The sequence below is a fragment of the Staurois parvus genome, unplaced genomic scaffold (genome assembly GCF_062004578.1).
Source record: "Staurois parvus isolate SC_StPar_1 unplaced genomic scaffold, SC_StPar_1.0 ptg000282l, whole genome shotgun sequence".
NCBI lineage: Eukaryota > Metazoa > Chordata > Amphibia > Anura > Ranidae > Staurois > Staurois parvus.
The window spans coordinates 14197112-14223002 of NW_028318078.1; the positions used below are offsets into that span (position 1 = coordinate 14197112).

A 25891-nucleotide genomic window follows, 5' to 3' on the forward strand; every position below is an offset into this window, starting at 1 on the left:
GTGGGCCCACAGCCTCCATCTCCTTGTGGTCCAGGACAAGTATTGATGACAGCCTTTTACAGAGTTTTATAAATGCCCAGTCACATTTTTCCTTGTGAGTGCATTTGTTTATGACCATTAAAAATGTCATTTTACAAGCTGCCTCCTAGTGGATGTATTGGCCTCATTAGGTCTGTTGGACTTTAATCAGAGCCATTTACTTGCCTAATAGCGCTCAATCTGTTTATCACTTGCCACTTACTACTGCCACGCTAGAATCCATGTCATACCTGGAAAATTAAAAGTCCCGGTTTGACACACACACACACACACACACACACACACACACACACACACACACACACACTTTAGGACTGGCAAAACATTGATTAAAAAAAACAAAAAAACAAAACACCACACAAACACACACCACACAGTATCCAGGTCATGGATCAAATCATGAATTGCCACATGATGCACAAAATTACCACAACAAAAGATGCAACAACCAGTGAAACATGAAAAAAGGACCAAAATGGATGATTTATACTCAACACTGCTGCTCCTTAAACAAGCCAATACATTATAAATGGTAAGCACACCTTGATCCCCATTCTTCTGTACAGCATGTGATCAATATTTAAACAATTTTGATATTTATATTAAAACTAACAGAATAAAGTGCTTAAAAAAAGGAAATCTCAGGATATCCCCTTATGAAAATGCTGACTAACTGCTAGGACCCTCCTGTTTCAAAAAACTTTAGAGTCACTACGCAATTAAAAACTCCTGGATTGGATCCAGATTTTTCAAAGCCAGTAACTCAGAAGCTATTGAATTCAGAAGGTAAGTCATAACAAGCAGAAAACAATTATCTTTTGAAGAAAGTCAGCAATGACAGATCCAGTATTTCTCTGCTAGCGAGCTTACTTTAGTATTACTTGTGAAGAAATCCAAACCATTAAGCCCTGTTCACACTGGCATTAAAAGCAGATGTTTGAGGTACATTTTTAAATGCTCCTCAAACTCTTAGTAAAGCAGCCTAAACAGGCATATAGGTGGTTTCTCCAAGTAGTATTTATCCCCAATAGGCAAACTATACACCAGTGGTCTCCAAACTGCAGACCTTTGCCTGCCTCTCTATCCGGCCCTTGGGGCACTTTTTCTCCCACTGACACCAACAATGGGACATAATTCCTGCCACTGACACCAAGGAAGGGCTACTATTCCTCCCACTGACACCAAGGAAGGGCTACTATTCCTCCCACTGACACCAAGGAAGGGCTACTATTCCTCCCACTGACACCAAGCATGGGCTACTATTCCTCCCACTGAAACCAAGCATGGGGCACTATTCCTCCCACTGAAACCAAGCATGGGGCACTATTCCTCCCACTGAAACCAAGCATGGGGCACTATTCCTCCCACTGAAACCAAGCATGGGGCACTATTCCTCCCACTGAAACCAAGCATGGGGCACTATTCCTCCCACTGAAACCAAGCATGGGGCACTATTCCTCCCATTGATACTGACAAAAGGGCACGATTTCTTCCACTGACACCAACAATGGAAGACTATTCTTCCCATTGACGCCAACAATGGGGCACTATTCTTCCCATCGACGCCAACAATGAGGCGCTATTCCTTCCCCTAATACCAAAGATTCATTGTTTACTACCACTGACGCCAGGACAATTTCTACTCCCAATGGCCACAGCCCGGCCCCCCTAAAGTCTGAAGGCCAGTAAACTGGCCCTTTGTTTAAAGCGTTTGAAGACCCTTGCTATACACAATCTCTAGCATACAATTATTCACTCACTAAAAACCATACATTAAAATCAAATTTGTAAAGTTTACCAGTCTGAAATCCTTCACTAATGAGCAAGAGATTATCGAAGGTAAACAAGAGTTCTGACCCTGAAACATTGCATTAATTCTGTATAGCAGTTCACTGTCTGTAGTAGCTAATCAATTACACCCCTGTTGCCCAACCTGCGGCCCTTTGGTATATATGTGTGGCCCTCGGACCTTAGCAGTCTGTAGTGAGAACATTGATTAGGGTAATAGCATTGATCTCTACAAGACATGTGACTTGTTCCTAGCACATCCCCAGCCAAAAACATAGCAAGTCCACACTCTGACTCTCATTCCTCTATTAGATCTGCAGTTTGACAGTCCTCACAAGCATTGCATATATTGAACATTATGTGCCGCGCTTCAGTGATATCAAGAGCCCCCTTTACCTCATAAGTAAACAGACACTGATGGGGAACACAAGACTCTCAATGCGCTTTGTATACAGTGTTGAAATCTCCCTAATATTTATTTTTGGTTGAATGTCTTTAGTGTTAAACTATAGTATTTTCTTAATTGGTAGGATGTTATATAACTTTTTTTTTTAAAATGTTCTTAAAGTGGAACTAAAGCCGTGACTGATCGGGACAGTTAGTCCTCATGCACAGTGGAGTTTTTACAGCAGCTTTTGGCGTTTTTTTTCTACAGCCAATAAACTCCCCAACATGTTATCCTATGTGTCCTTGCACACATAGGCTTTACCCATGTGCCCTCCAGAGGACTTACGACCTTCACGACCAGGCCATTTTTACGATACGGCACTGCGTTACTTTAACTGACAATTGTGTGGTCATGCAACACTGTACATAAATGAAATTTATGTAGTTTTTTCACACAAATAGAGCTTTCTTTCGCTGGTATTTGATCTGTGGTTTTTATCTATCACTATAAAACAAACATTTCAAATTTTTGCTATAAAAACATATCCATTACATTTTTTTGTTACAAAAATCTAATATTTCTTCATAAAATTTACGTCAAAAAGTATTTTGCTACATGTCTGCTGAAAAAACAAAAAAACAAAAAAAAACAAAAACGTGTAAATCAATTGGTTTACGTGAAAGTTTTAGCATTTACAAATGGCGTATATAGACACTGGAATTTTATTTGTATTTTTATACTAGTAAATGGCAGCATTCAGAGATTTATAGCGGGACTGGGGCAGGCATTTCAACACTAGGTAGGAACTGACACGGACATCCCCAGTGACACTAATACAGCGATCAGCGCTAATAAAAAGCACCAACACTGTGCCTGGGCAGGAAGGGATTAACAGCCAGGGCAATCAAAAGGTTAACTGTGCATTTTACTGTTAACTGTATCTTTGCTGTGCAGAGAGATACAAAAGCAGCATATCCATGCTAACAGGAGAGACCTGTGTTACACACACACACACCTCCTGTCAGCTTTCCCTGACGATTGCCATGAGCCGGCCGGGAATCGCCAGCCAGGACTCCGTGATTGACATCTCTAGCTGCCAAATGCGAATCACATGTATGTGTGCATATATATATAAAAAAATTTTAATCTAGATCTCACTCATTTTTAGGCTTGAGGGGAAGAAAAAAAAATAAATAAAAAAAACACACACACACACACACACACACACACACACTAGTTTGTTTCTAGGGGAGATTTTTAGCTGTACAAAATGCTCCAACGCTGGTAAACATAGAAAAACCACAGTAAAACACGGCAAACTGGCATTTTTTGAGTAAAAATTCTCTTGGGAGGGGGGGGAAAAAAAATTCTAATGCAAAACGCAGAAAAAGCTGGCTAAACGCAAATATAAAAACTGCTAAAAAAACTTGCGGTTTTAACGCGACTTTATACAGCAAACACTATCGGCATTTTTTAAAATGCCCAGCGTGCATGTGGGCCTACAGTTACACAGCCTGCATGACCTACTGTTTAAGCTAGTGATTCTTGAAAATGTATACTGGTAAAAACAACATTTCAACATCTTCTAAAGCTATAGTAGTTATGGTGAAATTGCACTCTGCAAACCTCCCAAGAGCTGGTGTTCATCATTTCAGTAATATGCATGGTAAGAGGTCAACCCTGGGAGAAATTTGGGTGTTATAGGAGCTCTGCCACAGCACAATGTGCGTTTAGTTTTATTGTAGCGATAGGGAATTTGAATAAAGGACATACATTTACATGTTCATGGAATAATGTAAAATAGCCCTTCCTGATGTTACATCACAATGAAGAAAAGAATTTAGTGGTTTGAAGTATGTAACATACGAAAAACAATATACAGAGTAGGGTGTTCATTAGTAAGTGAAGTACAACCAACCAAAACTGTGTTTAGGAGTGGAAAACCCAGTTACTCCTGAGCTTGGGGATGAACTCAATGTCATTAGGACCACATATCAAAATCCTTGGAATATGCATGCCTTGCTGCCCTCAGAGGACCGGGGGGAGTCCAAAGTACTGAATAGAGAAACAGATCAGCGGCCTAGTGCATTACCGTAAAAAAGTTTAATGAATGTAAATAATAAGTATTGTACTCACAAATGATGAATAAAAGGCACATCATAAAAAAGGAACAGCTCTGTCCAATTCACACTGCGTGTGTCTGTAGCGAGAATTCTGGAGATCCAAAACTGACGCTTTTCGAGGACTAGCCTCTTCCTCAGAGTGGCTCTGAGGAAGAGGCTAGTCCTCGAAACGCATCAGCCTTTTTGGATCTCCAGAATTCTCACTACAGACAGAGTGAACCGGAGAGAGCTGTTCCTTTTACAATGTGCCTTTTATTTATTGATCATTTGTAAGTACAATACTTATTTACATTCATTAAAAACAACTAAACTGTGTGTAGGGCACAAAGCCAGATACCACAAGAAAATTAAAAGTGAAAGAAGCAATTTGAAAAAGTAATTATATTTACGTAAGGAAAAAGAAACCCAATCAAATATCTTGGCTTTTATACTATCTTTATTATGTAAAAAGTACAACAGCCAAAATAAAAGCATTACACAAAAAAGCAGATTTGATTAATCAAGAGCATCAAGCTGCCATAGTATCTGACCTGTAAGGGTAAAAGTAGGATGAAGATTGTTTGCGGGTACCTACACCACTCCTGCTTCTGGTCCATTGGGCCTTTCCATATTGTGGCTTAGAGAATCCTCTAAGAAGATCACACTGCCTGATGTTATGTAAGGCACATGCTGTTTGCAATGCAATTGCTGCATTTTGAATGCTCAAGTTTATTGGTGTGTGCAACAAAACATTGCTTATTGCTAAGGATGCCAAAAGTACACTTCACCACTCAAATATCAGAGCAGGAGCAGTGGTTCTTGACAGTGGACTGTTCTCTGGAAGATAAAGTCCCTTGTCATACAAACACAAATATGCTGAGTCTAAGCTACTCCAATAGGACCCAGCATCTATGCACGTTAAGAACTGGAATCAGCCATAATTTCAAAAAGTATTTTTCTTTAGTTTTGTTAGCTAACATATTTGCATCATTAAGCCAGTAGCTAGTGACAGCAAATAGGTTTCCCATCAATTGCGCCTGCACAACTGGGGAAACCTCCTCTGCCAGAAAAGTTAGGCAATGTTGAACCACTGTTCTTTTGTTGGCTTTTTCATGACTACATCTCTCCGCATATTGCAAAATTGGCAACCATGAAACTGTTCAAGCAAAGTTCAAACAAAAGATTGACCTGTTCCTAGGTACCCAAAAAGAAAAAAAACAGTAAGTTATATTCAGATTTTTGGGTTGCAGTTGATGTCTTTTGCCATCGTGTTTTGATAAGCCAAAGTGGCATTAACAAGCAAGTATGCCCATACCAGGTGCCAGAGTTCCTGATGCCTGTACTGGAAATGGGGTGGCAAGCAAGCATCAATCATCCTCTGTCGTTTAACATAGATTGTAGTGTACTAAACAGGCACATTCCAACAAATGCATATGCTGTATTTGCAGCACAGAAAGCAAGTAGAAAATTTCCCAACAATGCAAGGAGAGGACATGTTCCTGTTGAACATGGCCGACAGGACATCCTTGCCAATACTCTAGTGCCAGCAGAGGAGGCTAAAGTAGCTCCAACAGAATATAAAATACAATAGATGGCGTTGTACTATAAAACCTGGGTAAAAGTGCAAAGTGATCTGTAAATAAATCAATAATTGAGTGGAGGAAATATAAGTAAATCAATCCCCACCCACCTAACTCAAAAACAGATAAAAACATAAAAAATAATATAATATAATATAAAAATGTTGCAATAGCCACATAGGAAAAATCAGCCAGTAAACACCCGGCCGACCACCTAATACAATTCATGTCCAAAACTGCAATGTATAGCGCAAAAAAAAAAAAAAAAAAAAAGTATTTCACATAAAAATTAAAATAGTGAAACAAATCATTAAAAAAATAATCAATAAATGAACTGATATTAGCCTGCGCTAAGAACAATAGGACTATTAATGTGACTACCTGTGATACCTATACCTCAAAATAAATATGCTCTTATCATAAACTACAATGACATAATCCAGTAACCGTATAGATCAAAAATATACATTGCCAATATAGAATTAGGTAAAGAAGCTGCAGCTCCTATTAGAGGTACTGACCCCCACAAAATGTACAATTAGAAGATATAAATATATACAATAACAAACAAAACAGTCCCTTGTGACTCATTTACTGGTGAAGATTTATAGCTTCCAAATATTAAAGTTAAAGTACTCTTCATATATCCATGCAATCCGTGTTCCGTGCGTCCCACAACTCACCCACAAACTCCTGTGGACAGTTATATTATTATACAGTATTTATAATATAGTTCCCTCAGCGCTACATTACAAAGGGGGACAGAACATGTGACAGAACAATACCAATACAATCCAAAACATGAGGGGATTGAGGGACCTGCTCTTTCGAGCTTACAATCTAGGAGGGAGGGGATGGTGGCACAGGAGGAGATAGCTGTGGGGGATGGAGTGGTAGGAAGAGTAGAGGAGTTCGGCAAGTTAGCAGGGGGTGGGGTAGGCTTCCCTGAAGAGATGGGTTTTCAGGGTGCACCTAAAGGAGAGGAGAGTAGGTGATAATCTGATGGGCTGGGGCAGGGAGTTCCAGAGGATGGGTGACACCCTGGAGAAGTCCTTGAGGCGGGCATGGGAGGAGGAGACCAGGGAACTAGAGAGAAGGAGGTCTTGTGAGGAGTGGAGTGTGCGTGCTGGGCAGTACTTGGATATTAGGTCAGTGATGTAGTACGGGGCAGTATGGTGGACAGCTTTGTATGTCAGTGTTAAGATTTTAAATTTGATCAGTTGCGCAATCGGAAGCCAGTGGAGGGATTGGCAGAGGGGGGTGGCGGAAACGGAGTGGTTGGAAAGGTGAATGAGTCTGGCAGCCGTATTCAGGATCGACTGAAGCGGGAATAGCCAGCAGCGAGGCAGGCCAGTGAGGAGGGAGTTGCAGTAGTCGAGTCGTGATATGATGAGGGAGTGGATGAGCTGTTTAGTGGTTTCTGGAGTTAGGAACGCGTGTATTTTGGCGATGTTGCGGAGGTGGAGTCTGCACGAGTTTGTTAAAGATTGGACTTGGGGCTGGAAAGATAGGTTGGAGCCCAGAATGACACCAAGTACTCTGGCCTGCGGGGCGGGTTTGATGGTGGCATTGTTGGATGCGATGGAGAAGTCAATGGGGGGGTGGTGTCTGGACTGGGGGGGGGGGGGGGAGGAGGAGACAAGAAACTCGGTTTTGGAGAGGTTCAGTTTAAGGCTGTGGAGCGACATCCAGTCTGATATATGTCGCTCAGTAGGTGTGTGATTCGGGCGGAGACCGAGGGGGTGAGGTGGAGGGTTGAGAGATAGATTTGTGTGTCGTCGGCATAGAGGTGGTAGTTGAAGCCGTGAGAGTGTATGAGTTGGCCAAGGGGGGAGGTGTAGATGGAGAAGAGAAGGGGCCCGAGGACAGAGCCTTGAGGGACCCCAACAGAGAGGGGGAGAGAGGGGGAGGTGGTAGCATTATAGGCAACGCTGAAAGAGCGTTGTGACCGGTAGGATGAGAGCCAGGAGAGAGCAGAATCTGAGGCCGAGGGAGTGTAGTTTTTTCAGGAGGGGGTGGTCGACTGTCGAAGGCCGCAGAGAGGTCAAGGAGTAGTAGCACTGAATAGTGGCCATTAGCTTTGGCGGTTAGCAGGTTGTTGGAGAGTTTGAGTAAGGCAGTTTCGGTGGAGTGTAGGGGACGGAAGCCGGACTGTAGGGGATCGAGGAGGTTGTTGTCGTTGAGGTGAGAGCTTAGGCGGGTGTAGACTAGGCGCTCGAGGAGTTTAGATGTAAATGGGAGCAGGGAGATGGGTCTGAGGTTGTTCGGGTCACTGGGGTCCAGGGGGGGCTTTAAGTATGGGGGTGATGTGTGCATGTTTCAGAGGGGAGGGGAAAGTGCCGGAGGAGAGGGAGAGATTGAAGATGTGGGTGAGGGAGCGTAGGATGGAGGGGGAGGGAGGTCGTAGGAGTTGAGAAGGGGATAGGGTCGAGGGGGCAGGTGGTGAGGTGGGCATCAGAGAGGATCTTGGAGACTTCCTCGACAAGAGTCAAACTCACTTTGGTGGAGTTGAAGTTAAGGTTCTGCTGTGAATTGGTAGTCTGTCCTTGTGCAGCTGCACTGGAAACAGGCCAGTGCAGCTGCACAGAGGCAGACTACAAGTCACAAGTCATGACAGAAAAAGCAAGGACAGAGCTTCCCAGCAGCAGCTCTCATTGCTCAGTATACCAAAGATTTTGGGAAGGGGGTGTCGAAGAATTACTTGTCTGGAATATTTCTAGAAAAAAGGAGTTATCCGGGTAATAAATTGTGTATTGCCAAATCATCCTCCAGGGTGGACATACGAGTCTACACAGATGCATACATGGTAAAAAGGACTACAGTCTGATGAACCTTAACACCCAGAAGGACATATCTTGACACGAAAGAAGGTCAATTCCATAACATAAGCTAGACTATCTGGCAACTTTGAGAATTTACTCAATAGTGGCACCAGCCCTCCTGGACCAAGAAGAAGTTTAGAAAGAGCAGGTCGAGTGTACTTTAATTTTATCTGGACATTTCTAATTTTATCTGGACATTTCTAAATTCTCTAACTGATTTTATGGCCTGCAAGAGATCACTTCTCGCGTCAAATGAATAAAACTCCTCCTTATTGCTTGGACAGTTACAAAAATATGTTCCTTCCTGTGAACAGCAGAAAGCTCGATTTGGAAAAAATTGATCAACAAGCTCTGTGTCTATTAGGATTGGCTAAGCGAACTCATGAGAACACAGACTCCGATAGGATACAACTGCGTACTGTACAAGGAGGAAACTTTGGAGCATGATTGAGAAAACAAGAATTTAATTCCATGAAGTCAACATTGGGTCTTCCTCCAAGGAGCTTGATCAGACCAATAGGTTCTAAAGCACTTTTAAAATGTGTGAATCTCTCCCATCTGTCTGGAGGCTACCAATTAAGAGGTTAAGGTTTACCAGAGAGGGAAACAGCACATATAAAAGACTGAGATTCACAGTTTTGTCCAGTCAAGGAACTAAATAAAAAAAAAAAAAAAAAAAAAAAAAAAAAAAAAAATCTACTCTATTCTTGCCAGGGGAATCCTGTAGCAGGTGAGCAATGAGCACTGGCCACTGTCAAACTGGAGATACACTGGGTCCTTCTCCAACCTGCCTAATCTCATCTAAGACACCTCTCGTTCAGAGGCTACAGTTGCCTTTAGAGGGATTAATACACGATAGACTGAGACTTATGGTGTTGTCCAGTGCACTTTTCATGCTGGAATGATTCCCTTTCCTTCTCAGGAATAAATCCGAGAAAAAAAAAAAAAGACACACAACAGCACCTTGGTGTCCAATGGAGTCTGAACTAGGAGATGAGAACCCCCTCTTCTGGAAATCCAGAAAGCAGCCCACGATATATTACTGGAAGAAAGTCCAGATAAAGGGAATAGAATCCTTACCAGCCACCTGGAGGTGAGACTGAGTGAATACAGAAGGGACTGCATGATTCCTATGGGCAGGTATGTTCAACTGCCTCAGCAACAAACCCGACAATGGTGGAGAAAGTGGCTTAGAGAAAACGGAGAAGAAAAAAAAAAAAATGGGGTAAGAAGGTGTTCTTTGAGAGATGGGTCCCCCAATACACAATGCCCCTGCAAGGAAGAAAAGAGGGGCATCTCCCTGACTGATGAAAAGGGGCCTGGAGATAAAGATGCTGTAGAGAAGGACTACGGTGCACACCGACAACTACAACTCTGAAAGCTCAAAGTGAAATCTGCTCAGATCTTGGAGGTGCTCAACCCTTCAGGGGGATGTTATCTACTAGGATGAAATCTACTCCCTAAACCCAAGATTATCTTAGTGCCCCACAATAGGAATGTGAGGAAAAAAAACCCAAAACATTAGACCAAAAACAGGACTCCAAGTTCCCAAAAATACCCAAAGTGGAGGGACTACCCTGAGAGTACTGGTCGCTATATGAGTGACGGCCAGGCCCAGCTGATCCCAGTTGACCTAGCAAAAAAAAAAAATCCAGCATGTTGGATTAGGCACGTTCAATTGCGGCATGAAAAATCGTGTGTCGCAGCTGGCACACTAATGATGCTAAAAACAAACAATTCGACGATCAACATGAATTTTGTTCAGGAAAAGCCAGCCATAGAGTCGAAAACTGAACATCACTTTCAGGATCAGCAAATCCATGCAGCCATACAGCTATATCAGGAGTAGCAGAGCTCCTGCCCCTACCACACTGAGATCTTTTTCAGTATACAAATGGGTCCCCACCCTAGACCACCAAGAAAGAGGTAAGGTGCACCACTCAAATGAAGCCAGGAAAGAACACAGATCCCTAAAGGGAGGAAGGATGTGGCCTAAAGTGCCCATGCCCCAACAGCTTTCCTGACTACTCTCCTACCAACAGTCAACAGCACCACCTTGCCTGCAACTTAAGTTAATGTTAGGCAGAGGGATTCCCAAGTGCCATCTGGGAATCAGGGAACAAAATTGAAGCTAATAAAAACATGTGCCTGCAGGTCTTGCAAGTGCTATTATTTTGAATACAGTGAAGGAAATAAGTATTTGATCCCCTGCTGATTTTGAATGTTTGCCCACTCAAAGAAATGGTCTTAAAAAAAAAATAAATAATCAATCATCGAATGGTAGGTGTATTGTAACACGGAGAGAGACAGAATAGCAACAAAAAAGACCAAAGAGCTGTCCAAGGATGTCAGGGACAAGATTGTAGACCCACACAAGGCTGGACTGGGCTACCAAACTATCGCCAAGGTGACAACAGTTGGCGCAATCATTCACAAATGGAAGAAACACAAAACTACTGTCAGTCTCCTTAGGTCTGGTGCACCATGCAAGATCTCACCTCGTGGAGTGTCAATGATCATGAGAACAGCGATGGGTGGGGGGAGGGGAGTAATTTTTTGGTGGGACTTTAAACGGCACAATTTACTTGTATGATAAAAATTTCAACAATTCAAAAGATTTTTTTTTTTTTATTAAAAAAAAAAAAAAAAAAAAAAAAAAAAAACGAAATTTTTTTTTACAATCTTCAAAAATAAATAGAAAAGCTACAATACATATTGCTGCGGTGTCATCAGAGATAGATAGTATTGCAAATCTAAAGTCATGGATCATGCATGGTTCACACTTGACGCGTTTCGAGATCAACGGTTTACCTCACATGGAATCATACGACATGCCTTCTTGTGCACTTCTGAAGAAGAGATTTTTTTTTTTTTTTTTTTTTTTAATCTCGAAACACGTCAAATGCGAACCATGCATGATCCATGATTAGATTTGCAATACTATCTATGATGACACCGCCACAATATGTATTGTAGCTTTATATTTATTTTTGAAGATTGTAAAAATAAAAAAAAAATTTCATACGGTTTAAAAAAAAAAAAAAACCACCACAACAAAATAATAATAAAAGTGGAGCTTCCAATATTGGGTGGAACTTCGCTTTAAACATGGGAGGTACCATATGTATTAACAGCAGGGAAGGCTACAGTTCTTTTAAAGCCACAGGATCTGATATTTGAAGAGACTTTGTTTATTCACAAGGACACAGCAAAAATGTTTATTTTGACACGGTGTTGAATATTTATGATCTACATATTATGATAAAATTGTTATATTCAATACATATCCCTTATATGCATATAAATAGATTTACCAAGTAAGAGGGAGGCGCACCATCACCCTTTTTTATTTCCTGTAACCATCAATGAGTTTTACACCCCTCTACTGGAATTTTGGACCACTCTTCTTTTGCCAACTGCTCCAGGTCTCACAGATTGGAAGGGTTCTTTTTTTTCCCAACTGCTGTTCTGAGATCTCTCCACAAATGCTCTATGGCAGGGGTGGGCAACTGTGGCCCTCCAGCTGTTGTAGAACTACAAGTCCCATGAGGCATTGCAAAACTGACAGTTACAAGCATGACTCCCAAAGGCAGAGGCATGATGGGACTTGTAATTCACCAACAGCTAGAGGGCCACAGTTGCCCACCCCTGCTCTATGGGATTGAGATCTGGACTCATTGCTGGCCAGTTCATTACTCTCCCGTGCTTTGTCTGAAACCATTTCTGGGTGCTTTTTTTTATGTCTGCTTTAGGTCATTGTCCTGCTGTAATACCCATGACCTCTGATAGAGACCCAACTTTCTGACACTGGGCCCTATACTGCACCCCAGAATTCTTTGCATGGCATTCTGAAATCTGAAGACAACCACACGGTCTATCCAGTGCCTGAAGCAACCCCAAAACATTGGTGAACCACCACGTTTGACTGTATTTCTCTTCTTTAACCTCCCTGGCTGTAATCAGAGTGTGACTCAGGGTTCATTTTCAGTACCAAAAGCGGTAACCCGGAGCCACACTCGGGATTACACTGTAGTGCAACTTACCTTGTCCCTGCGATCCCCTGATGTCCTCTGGCCGATGCCGGCATCAGTCTTCCAGGTTCCCTTCCCTGCAAGTGCTGCGATGCAGGGGGGGGGGGGGGCGGAGCCAGCGGAAGATTCAAAGAAGTAAAAAACATGACAAACACAATACAGTAATGTAATCCTAACAGACCATTTCACCTCAGTTTTGTCCCTAGTGCTTTGTCCAGTGCCCTGCCTGCACTTTTACCATTCTTTCTGCCTTGAAACTTGAGAACGTCCATGGCATCCAAAAAGCATCCCTTTAGGTCAAAAGCAGTTTTAGACCAGCTAGAAACCAGCGATAGGGAATTAGAATCACTTGCAGAATTGAGCGATCGTGATCCATGGGGAAATTCGTCAGACACTGAAATTTCCATGCAAAACAATGTACCACTTTGATATTCCAAAATATTGACCACCAAGGAGGTTAAAGGCCTCATTTCTTTTTCTGAAAAACAGTAGCATGATGGGCTTTACCAAAAAGCTGTAATTGTGTTTAGTTTGTCCACAGCACAGTCTCCCAAAAGGATTTTGGTTTCCTCAGGTAAGTTTTGGTAATCTGGCTTTTATAGGTTTTGTGTCAACAGTTGGTTCCTCCTGGGTCTCCTACCATAGCGTCCCTTTACATTCAGATGGCGACGTATAATGCGAGCCGACACAGTTGTACCCTGTGCCTGAAGGTAATCTTGAATTTGTCTAGAAGTTGATCGAGGTTCTTTATCTACCAATCGAACAATCCTTTGTTGCAGTCTGATCAATTTTTCTCTTTTCCACATCCATGGATATTCGCTACAGTGCCATGGGCTGTAAACGTCTTGAGAATGATACACACCGTGGACAAAGCTTTTCCACAATTTTTGTTATCAAAATACTCAGACAATGCTTTGCTGCTCTCTTCTCCATACTCCACGTGGCACACAGAGACAACAGAAAGGTTGAGTCAATTTTTCACCGTTTTAAACGGGTTGCCTGTGTGATTTCTAGATTGTCAGCGCCTGTTAATTGATAGAGGCGAGTTTAATTACACATTACAGGAGTATCACAAACTTGGAATGCAATTATTTCTTACAATTTTGAGAAAGTGCCAATAATTTTGTCTTGTCCATTTCTGGAGTTTTGCATGGAATGTGTCTGTATTGGTATGACAAACTGGAGAAACAAAAAAGCCAAATCTAACAAAAGAATCAAAATACATGAGAATGCCTAAACATCTGGGCAAAGTGGTACATTATCTGACAGAAATTCAGGCGTGCCAATATTTTTGCCATGGCTGTATTTAATAAATAACTGTGGCATGTTAAGCTCAAACTAGGGGAAAACAAAGGCAGTATAGAGCAAGATTGAATCGTCTGGAGGGTTGTTGTACCTACCCAAGCCCAAAAAAATGCTGCAGGTGCAGGAATCTGATCAGTCACAGGATTCTCTACCCCATTCAAAAGGTTGTGTTACAAGCACAGTGATCAATGAAAATAACTTCTCAGTGAAGGAGAAGGAGGAATGTGTCCTTTGGACCATATGTTTTGCCTGAAGAGCCAAAGCGGTTAAATTTCAAACAAGACATCCCTGTAATGAAGACTTCTCCATGATCTTGCCTGCACAACCTTCATTAGAGGAAAGTGATGGGACTAAAAACAGTAGGGATTTTTTTTTTTTTTTTTTACAAACACTTAAATTTTTAAGCAGAATATTTATACTGGGCTATATGTCAGACAAAAAGGGGGGGGGGGGGGGGAGAAACGACACCTGTAAAGAAAAGTGGGAAGCAGGAATCTGGAACAAAAAAAAAAAAAAAAAAAAAAAAAAAAAAAAAGGAGGAAGTTTGATCCTAAGTATCAAAAAATTTTATGTTTTCTTTCTAATTTTTGGACTTTTACATTATATATACACAGTTTTACAATATTATTGAACATATTACTTGTAGAATAGGTAGCGTCTCTTACAGAGGACAATGACTTGAAGGTCAATGACTTGAAGGTCAAAAAGGACTGCGTCCTGAAGTACCCATCATGTGATTGTTAATGTGCTGTCTCACTTTACAAGTACTTAAAGCTGCTGGTTAAAAGATATGGTCACCTTTTCAGGATTATTATTACACAGAATTAGAGGAAAGGTCGCAACGATTGTTCCTGGCGCAAACTCAAAATTACACATCTCAAATTAAAGCTGGCCATACACACAGTTAAAAACAGATTCCTCTATCCACACAAATAGGTGGACCATGGAACACCCTCACTGCTGTAAGAATAGACTAATCAGTGGCTGTACCTGATCAGTTGCAGCCGTTGGTAGAGAAAACCTTTTTAATTTCTTCAATCAAAAATTTAGAAACTTCTGTTGAGAAGGAATGGCCACACAACAATCTTGATTTGGCCAGTACTTGCTGAAACAGCCAAACTTTGACCAGTATAAGACAAGAAATCTATGTATATTTAACCCCTCCACCATAGATTTCTTGTAAACTTCATCCCAGAAAGGGGATCTGTCACGTGACATTCTTAGCCAAGGAACAAGTAAAATCTTAAGGGCTCATTTACACATGCAGTAAGGACAGTCACACCTCTGAAAAGCAATCCGCACTTGGAGCCTTTTTTTTTTTATACTACACAATATTTCATGCCTGAAAAGCCCTGCTATGACTGCTATAACTCCAGGCTGGACAAACAAAACAAACCCTTGCAGTGGGAGCCTCTGTTGCATACAATAATTAAACGCTCATGGAATTCAGCTATACAATTTCAGGAGGAGTAGCATTTTAGATTTTAGCTCTGTAGCTTGCACTTTGTTTACGGTTGGTACTGGAGATTCCTGTCAAAAAAGTTAGTCACCGACCACATTAATTACACCTTGCTAGTACCGGATTGGACCCCCTTTTGCTTTCAGAACTGCCTTAAAGTGGAGCTCCACCCAAAAGAAGTTCAACTTTAAAGACTGGGCTCTCACTGCCCATTAAGGATTGGCACCTTTGGGAAGCGGGTACTTGAAATTGATATCTGCTCCCATTTCCACTGCGATTGCCCAGGAAGTAGAAGTTGTCCTTTCCCCCCTCCCCCTAGTCTTCTGGGACACTTGACAGGTCCCAGAAGACTACAGATCATTCAGAAAGTGCAGCACTACTCGAGCATGTGCAGTGGGCACCCAGCTGTGAAGCCGCAAGCTGTCACAGCCGGATGCCCACAATGAACATGCCGGCGCTGGGAACACTGGACAGCCGGTGAAACGGACTGCAGGGAGGATACCGTGGGATCGAGGTATAGGCGAGTGGCTGTTTTTAAAAGTCTACAGCTACAGTTTTTGTAGGGTGTTGGAAACATTCCTCAGAGATTTCGATCCATATTGACTTGCTAGCATCATACAGTTGCTGCAGATTTGTCAGCTGCGCATCCATGATGCGAATCTCCTGTTCCACCACATCCCAAAGGGGCTCTACTGGATTGAGATCTGATGACTGTGGTGGCCACTGGAGTACAGTGAACTCATTGTCATGTTCAAGAAATCAGTTTGAGATGATTTGAGCTTTGTGACATGGTGCATTATCCTGATGGAGGTAGCCATCAGAAAATGGGTACACTGTAGTCATAAAGGAATGGACATGGTCAGCAACAATACTCAGGTAGTTGTTTATACCATGCTCAATTGGTACTAAGGGGCCCAAAGTGTGCCAAAAAAAATATCCCCCATGCCATTACACCAGCCTGAACCGTTGATACAAGGCAGGATGGATCCATGCTTTCTGACCCTACCATCTGGAAAAATGTTGCCTGGTCTGACGATTCTCAATTTCAGCTGCGACATGCAATCTTCTATTGTCCAATTTTGGTGAGCATGTGTGAATTGTAGCCTCCATTTCCTTTTTATAGCAGACATGAGTGGCACCCAGTGTGTTCTTTTGCTGCTGTAGCGCATCTGCTTCAAGGTTCTACATGTTCAGAGATGGTATTCTGAATACCTTGGTTGTAATGAGTTGTTATTTGACTTACTGTTGCCTTTCTATCATCTTGAACCAGTCATTTTTGTCCACACAACTGCCGCTCACTGGATATTTTCTCTTCTTTGGAACATTCTCTGAAAACCGTATAGATGGTTGTGCATGAAAATCCCAGTAGATCAGTTTAAATACTCAGACCAGCCCATCTGGCACCAACAACCATGCCATGATCAAAGCCACTTAACACCCCGGTCTCACTGGATGCGACTTGGTATGCGATCTGCATGCCATGCGACTTACAAATTGTATGCCAAGTCGCAGCCTATTGTCTGCAATTAGAGCGGTCATATCAGTGCGGTTCCGACTTGGTCGGAGCCGCACCGATTTCTAAAGTAGTACATGTCGCAAACGTGCGCACCAGAGACTGACGCAGTCCGCCATTTTGTTAAGAATCTCCATTTTCTCCCCTCACTCTGAGAGGCACAGTAACAGTGTATGTGTGTGTTAAAAAAATGTCACAGGAGGGTCATAGGCGCTATAAAGGCCCCCCCAGGGAGCCGGGGCCTAGCTGTCCTAGAACCTGTGCCATTTCACACCTCGGAAGAGATAAGGCAAGCTTTCCCAAGAGTTGAAAGAGATTCCGACCTAATAAACCCAACTCAGCATAGGTGACAGAATCAGATAAACACTTCTCTAAATCCATTTTTTCCCTATGTCTCATATCTTGGAATATGAGAGACTTACATAAAAACCGGACATATTGTCAGATGGATGATGAGCAGGCCTTGTCTCGGACACAGAAAGGAGAGCAGAAAAATAGATCTCGTGATCCGTTCAGTGTACACTTTCATAATTCATATCTAATCAATCCTCAGATTTGTCTGCATAATAATCTACCCGCGGGTGGAATGTCACTTGTGCAGATGGAAAGTTATAGGCCAAAATATGAGTTAGGGAAGATTTTTGCTCTAGTTGAGGCATCCACCCATATCTCCACGCCCTAAGCTGTGATTGGTCCTTGACTTCAGAGCCACCCCCTGCTACAAAATAGGGGACTACAAAATAGGCTGTCAGGCCTAAGAAAGGAAGTGGAAGACGTCTCCCATTTTACCTTCAATACCACCTGGGGGAGACCTGTGCCCCTTCTGCTCAGAAACTTGATCTGCTTACATCCAAGGCTTAATGGCAAGTACCTTAACCCTTTAACCTATGTTATCTTTTTGCTGTGCTGTTATTCTGTGTATATATCTATCTCTTAGTTACATCTTTTTTCTGTAAATATTTTTTAGTGCACCCGTTTAACACTTTCAGAGAGATTTATTACTAAAAGATCAAACTGTTTCTATAGCTCTGTATTGCAATTTACATATCCCTGCCTCTAAAAAAACGCTATTGTTTGTTTAACCCTCTGTATAACTGGCCTGTGTTATGACCGTGTTATGCAGACAATTATTTCAATTATAGTGTTTTAGCTGAGATCGCCAAGTTTCCTCTTTCTCTGACAAAAAGGAGGTGGTGGCAGTGTGAAGGGTTAATTGAGTAATTAACCTGACCCAGTAACAATCGCTCAGGCTGCCGGTACATCGATCTGTGGTCCATTAGCTGGAAAATTGTTGTGCAGGGTGCGGCATTGTTACGCATGCGACATCGCGGTTTTAGATTGGCTAGTCCTTCGGTCACGAGTTTGGTGAGAAGGACTGGGGTCTGACGCCGCGTCCATCACATATTGACGTCGGGATCGTCACATGTTGGTGGCAGCGATCTTGTGATCGTGACAGTACATGCACTACTTTTTGTGCGCTTTGCATAGACATCTGTATCAGATGTCTTGCAAATCACACCCAAGATCGGCATGTCCCACGACTTTGAAATTGTGTGACTTACAGTGACCGGGGTGTAAATCCCCTTTCTTCCCCATTCTGATGCACGGTTTGAACTTGGGCAAGTCTTCACCTCATCTAGATGCATAAATGCACTGAGTTGCTGGCACGTGATTGGCTGATTAGCAATTTGTGTTACCAAGCAATTGAACAGGTGTACCTAATAAAGGAGGCTGGTGAGTATATATGGCCTTGGTTAATAAGCAAAAGAAAAAAATAGGGGGTGCAAGCCAGAAGTAATTTAAACCAAATTTTTGAAGTAATGGATGAGAGAATGCAATGCATGCTGCAACCATTTCCCTCCACCTTCCTCCCAGCCTTCAATTTCCCTTGAATCAGTAGATTTGGATTGAAAAAAAAGAAAAAAATACCAGTGTAGGAACAGCTGGTTTAATGACCAACTTTCAATCTGAATCCCAAAATTCTGCTGCTCTGACCTCTAACCTTATTGGTTAGGAATTGTAAGTCGTTTTGGTTATACAGTCAGGTCCATAAATATTGGGACATCGACACAATTATAACATTTTTGGCTCTATACACCACCACAATGGATTTGAAATGAAACAAACAAGATGTGCTTTAACTGCAGACTGTCAGCTTTCATTTACATCCAAATCAGGTGAACGGTGTAGGAATTACAACAGTTTTCATATGGGCCTCCCACTTGTTAAGGGACCAAAACTAATGGGACAATTGGCTTCTCAGCTGTTCCATGGCCAGGTGTGTGTTATTCCCTCATTATCCCAATTACAATGAGCAGATAAAAAGGTCCAGAGTTAATTTCAAGTGTGCTATTTGCATTTGGAATCTGTTGCTGTCAACTCTCAAGATGAGATCCAAAGAGCTGTCACTATCAGTGAAGCAAGCCATCATTAGGCTGAAAAAACAAAACAAACCCATCAGAGAGATAGCAAAAACATTAGGCGTTGCCAAAACAACTGTTTGGAACATTCTTAAAAAGAAGGAACGCACCGGTGAGCTCAGCAACACCAAAAGACCCGGAAGACCACGGAAAACAACTGTGGTGGATGACCGAAGAATTCTTTCCCTGGTGAAGAAAACACCCTGCACAACAGTTGGCCAGATCAAGAACACTCTCCAGGAGGTAGATGTATGTGTGTCAAAGTCAACAATCAAGAGAAGACTTCACCAGAGTGAATACAGAGGGCTCACCACAAGATGTAAACCATTGGTGAACCTCAAAAACAGAAAGGCCAGGTTAGAGTTTGCCAAACGACATCTAAAAAAGCCTTCACAGTTCTGGAACAACATCCTATGGACAGATGAGACCAAGGTCAACTTGTACCAGAGTGATGGGAAGAGAAGAGTATGGAGAAGGAAAGGAACTGCTCATGATCCTAAGCATACCACCTCATCAGTGAAGCATGGTGGTGGTAGTGTCATGGCGTGGGCATGTATGGCTGCCATTGGAACTGGTTCTCTTGTATTTATTGATGATGTGACTGCTGACAAAAGCAGCAGGATGAATTCTGAAGTGTTTCGGGCAATATTATCTGCTCATATTCAGCCAAATACTTCAAAACTCATTGGACGCCGCTTCACAGTGCAAATGGACAATGACCCAAAGCATACTGCAAAAGCAACCAAAGAGTTTAAGGGAAAGAAGTGGAATGTTATACAATGGCCAAGTCAATCACCTGACCTGAATCCGATTGAGCATGCATTTCACTTGCTGAAGACAAAACTGAAGGGAAAATGCCCCAAGAACAAGCAGGAACTGAAGACAGTTGCAGTAGAGGCCTGGCACAGCATCACCAGGGATGAAACCCAGTGTCTGGTGATGTCTATGCATTCCAGACTTCAGGCTGTAATTGACTGCAAAGGACTTGCAACCAAGTAATAAAAAGTGAAAGTTTGATTTTATGATTATTATTCTGTCCCATTACTTTTGGTCCCTTAACAAGTGGGAGGCACATATGCAAACTGTTGTAATTCCTACACTGTTCACCTGATTTGGATGTAAATACCCTCAAATTAAAGCTGACAGTCTGCAGTTAATGCACATCTTGTTTGTTTCATTTCAAATCCATTGTGGTGGTGTATAGAGCCAAAAATGTTAGAATTGTGTCGATGTCCCAATATTTATGGGATCTGACTGTATGCTACAATTACAAATCTCTTAACCCAGTGAGAAGGTAATATATAAGGAATGGCTAGCTAACAGCGTCTGGATTTACTACGACAGCTTGGCTCACAAATGTGTAACAAGGTATAGGAAAGCAAAACAATAGGGGGAGGCATGGCACATTTCTTTAGTTTTAAGGTCTTAAAGTATTGCTAGGTTCTCAATTAGTTGTCATAGAGACTGCACGTAGGTCAACTAAAACTCATGTTCTGCTGAATATGACTCATCCCTAAATCTGCAGGCTTCATCCTCTCACAAGCATTATTCATCGCTTTCTCCGCCCTTCTGCTTGTGTCATATGTTAACTCTGTGCAACAATGATGGCGTTAAAGCTTGTAACAAATGTCACTTGGAATTTAATATTACTCCCTCCACAGAGCTGAAGATGTACGGAGTGTAATTGAAATAAAAAGGAGTCAGGATGGCCGTTTAAAAAGGAACATAAACATTTTCTAAAAATGGGCTGCCCCCCCCCCCCCAGAGAAAATATCAAAATTATATTTATGGTAAAAAACTAAAAAAAAAAGTGTTAATGTACACAATCCCAACCAAATTCCTGTTAAATCTAGATGATAAAACTGTACTGAGTTCATAAATAAAGCGGTGTGTGTAATTGAAGTCTTGGGGCTCATTCACATGGGTGCTGTGGCCTGTAGATTGTGAATCAGTGGTTTGTTTGTGGCTGGAGCCACCTGCAGGCAACCTATGTTACACTATGGAAAAGCTGCAGGTCCTAATTTGACAGGCATATGAGTGCAGGTGTACAGCCCTGAACACAGACAGTGAGCATTCAGGGCCACTTCCCCACGCCTTCACACCTGTCAAATTAAAACCTGTGTTCATACAGTTACTGTGTCCCCATAGTGTACCAGGTGGCTCCAGCCACGTGAACAACCCACTTATTCATACTGTACATGCCAGAGGACTTGTATGAATGGGGCATTTGAAAATTTGTTTTCCCTCAGCCCATTAATTTCAATGGGCTGCCTAACATGTGGCAACATGCAAAAATACTGCAGGCATATTTTAAAAGTATGGTGCACCTAACCACAGTATTGGTGTGCCATGCGTTTTGGTGGCTGTGAATGCATCTGTGTTTACTTGATGTGTGGAGGTGAAATTAGATATTCATGGTGCCTGCGCACATCCAAAAAGGGCATTGCATTTCTTTGCTGTGCAGGAAAATGTGTGCTCTTGCATGCGTTTCTGCACCACAAATGGTGTGAATAAGTCCTAAAGGCCGGTTCACACTATAGAAATGCAGTCTAGATGTGTTCCAGATGAATTTTTGCGTGCACTTTTTTTTTACAACTGAACCGAGATGCATGTAGTTTTAACTGGCCCTGAGGGCTGGTTCACACTATAGAAACGCAAACTATATGCGTTCTGGATGCATTTTTGGGCCTTCCGGTGCATTTGTGACGTGTTCCAGCGCTTTTTCTATGCATTCCAGTTAATTTTTTCCCCCCTTTTTTTCTTCAATTTAAATAGGGACATGTGCATTCCAGTACATTTTTGGTGCGTTCCACCACGTTCCAGTACAATTCTGTGCAGCAAAAAAATGCATCATGTTCTAACTTTTTTTTCTGCAACCGTAATGCACTGGAACTGCAAGCACTGATGTGAAATATGACATTGACAACCATATAACCTACTTTCTGTGCGTTTTGGATGCAGGAAAAAAAAAAAAAACGCAACTGAAACACATGTCCTGTGAACTGGCCCTCAAAGTTATTGGTAAGGGAACGGGACTGACCAGGAATTGTGAAGGCAAATCAGACTAGTGGTGAGATACAACTAGGAATCCTATAATAATGCTAGATTTTGAGCTGTAGGTGATAGGAAATGAGACACATTAAACTAGATCTACCGATAAATAGTTAGATAAAAAAGTTAAGCAGTGATATTTAGGTTTGCAGAGGGAACAGATGATGACAGACAGTGGGGGGGGGGGGGGGGGGGTCAAGTTGTATAAGGAAAGGTGTGTAGCAGTGAACAGAAAAGAAACAAAAGTTGCAATCAACTATAAACAGAAGGAAACTTGAAAGTGTCAAACTTGTGGAGCAAAGCAGGAGCGCCTCTAACATCACAACACTGAGCCACTGTGCGACAGAATGACAGGAGGCCAACAATGGATTTAAGCAGCTGCAGATGGGCTTGTCAGGTGCCTGGGGCCCCCTCTGCAGCTGATGGGGCCGGGCCCCCTACAGGAGGGCCATGGGTACCCCTTTATCAGTGGCCATTTGGGCTCCCCAGATTTTACGCTGGGTCACTCTGCTGCCCAGTTTCTTCACGTGATCAACCCCAGGTTCTTCAGAACATTTCATATTATCAGAGATATAGGCAGCACAAAAAACATTAAGTCACCAAACACCGTTATATATATATATATATATATATATATATATATATATATATATATATATATTTTTTTTTTTTTTTTTTTCCTATAAACAAAAAAAAAAAAAAAAATTTCTTCATAAAAAGTTAGGGCAAAATGTATTCTGCTACATGTCCAAGGGGAAAACAATCCCAGTAAGCGTATATTGGATTACTTTGTGTAAAAGTTATAGCATCTACAAAACTACGGTATATATTGGTTCCAAAAGGTTATTTTTTTTTTCTTTAAAAACAAACATGTATATACTCTGGTTTCTCTTCTGATTCTATAAATCTTTCACCTTTTAAAATAACAAACATGTCATACTTACTTGCCCTGTGCAATGGTTTTGCACAGAGCAGCCCTAATCCATCCCTTCTTTGGTTCCCCCCTCCCCCTATGCTTGTGGCCCCTCCTCCCTAAGCTGCTTGCCCTGGGGGCACTCATGCGTGCTCGCTCTTCAGCCAGCTCTGTGGGCCTATAGGACAGTCCTGGCCTTGTTCCCACCTCACTGGCTGTGTCTCAGCCAAATGAGAAGAGAGATACCCGGGAGAGCTGAGGCTCCCGTTCACAGCGCATGAAGTTCAGGCTCAGTTAGGTATTGGGGGGCTGCAGGGGGAGTTGCACACTGAAGGGTTTTGACCTTCATGCAGAGAATGCATGACTATAAAAAAACCTTCAGCCTTTAGAACCACTTCAATACCAGGCACTTTCACCACTTCCTGCTCCGGCCAATTTTCAGCTTTCATCATGGTCACACTTTGAGTGACATTTGCGCTGTCATGCAACGCTGTACCCAAACAATTTATTTAATTTTGTTGACACAAAAAGTGCTTTCTTTTGGTGGTATTCAATCACCACTGGGTTTTTAATTTTTTGCTACATAAAAACGAAAAAGAAAAAAAAAAAAAAAAAAAAAAAAAAAGTCATAAGTCACTAGAATACAGTGTTACCATAGTAACACTTTACAATACTGGGGAGGTGATCCAGATTTTTTCTCTCTTTTTTAAAAGACATTAGGATTGCTTAGAACAGTGAATTTCACTGTTCTAAACAATTTTTACTAAATGAAAATCGATTCAGTGTGAATTGTTGTGATTAGCTGTGATTGGTCACAGCTAATCACATGATACACATGGGCTGTGATTGGTCGTATCTGTACCTTGTGATCAGTGAGGTTCATTTACTAAAGCTGTTTCACTCAGAAGCTCATGCACCTGTGCATGGTAGCCAATCCACTTCTAACCTCAGCTTGTTCAATTAAGCTTTAGCAATAAAACCTGGAAGCGGATTGGTTTCTATGCAGAAGTGCATGAGATTCTGAGTGAACTAGATTTAGAAAATAAACCTCACTGACCAAAGCGAGCAACACAATGGATGGCATGAATGAAAGCCATCCAATGTACACAATTGTCATGTGATCTGTTGTAGCTGGTCACAGCAATCACATGGTACCAGCAGCAGGCCAGTATAGTACTAAGTGATCAGCTGCATCCAGTGGACAGAGTGCAAGGTGCGTTTTGCGGAAGACATCATGTGTGAGCTGATCGTTAGATAAGCTTCTGTTGAACGGGTCAGCTGTAAAATCTTGCTTAATCAGCAGCTTGCAGCCAGAGAGTCCCTGCTGTCAGAATACAAAGTCCCAGTGGGGAGGGGGGGGTGGAATTCCTGCACCTACCTCGCTTGTGTGGCTGCAGTAAATCGGTTAGTGTTTGTTTGGGCTGCCGGCTGTAGTAAAACTATGTGTGCACCTAGCTTAAAACTGCAGCAGAGAAAGATCAGGTCCCCTCCCCTGTAAACAGAGAGCCTTCCACTCACAGATCAGAAAGTTTATAGTTAGTAAGAGGTTTTGATAGATACGTTTTTATTTCAGGGAATTTATGACACAATCAAGATTTGTAATACACCGATAATCCTTCACTGTATTGTATCCAGGACAGGCCACTCACTACTATTTATAGGCATCCCACATGTTGCATTAAAAGAGATTACTCAGGAGGGGGTGAAATTAGCCTGATAAATAAAAAAAGGGGAGAAGGGAGTTCTTTATCTACACACTGAGGCTGTCCATAGATGCAAGGTGGTGCTTACTAGAATTAGGAACAAATCTTTCATATAAAAGGCCATTTCATAAACAGCGAAGACTTTCTGCCTAAAAAAATTATATTAGAACAGCACCAAAATACAGCCCCAAGATTAGGGATGTATTTGAATAACCCTGCACAAGAGGAGTATTATGCCTGCAAAAGGTGTTTAAAAGCCTTTAGGTCATCTTCATGCTATTCAGAGCTTTAAATGTACATGCACAAATGCAGAGCATTACCACGTTAAGGAGCCTTTTTATTTTGAATGCTCTAGCAGAGCAGCTTAAAAGTGGCATTAAACTAAATTTTTGCACCAAACAAAAGGTACGCCTTTGCTCCACCTTCAAGGGTAGTGATTGATAGTGGTTTTGTTGACTTTCCGGGCTGCCTGTACATGTTGGCACAGCAGGAAATGCATGTGCAATGACAGTATGGCTGATGGAACTTGAGCGCAGTGATCACATGACTTTTTACATTTTGAGCATGCTCTATGCGACCAGAAGTGCAGGGAAGCAATGCACAGAAAGTCAGAGGATGAGGCTGCAAGGTGTATAAAATGTAAATGTATCTGTTCCAATAGGTCTCTGATACACACAATATACTTGCTTCCCTCACTTCCACAGTGCACTGCAACACACAGCATGTGCGTTGGCGTGCCCGAGCTTTTCCCACTACTGCAATTGTCATTCAGAATGA

The 25891-nt window shown here is 42.0% G+C and overlaps 1 protein-coding gene across 2 annotated transcripts in view; it reads right to left on the reverse strand.

Moving 5' to 3' along the window:
- The window catches only part of LOC149458682 (6-phosphofructo-2-kinase/fructose-2,6-bisphosphatase 4-like), a 147184-nt gene that overhangs the window by 111254 nt on the left and 10039 nt on the right, over nt 1–25891 (reverse strand). The window lies entirely within an intron of this gene.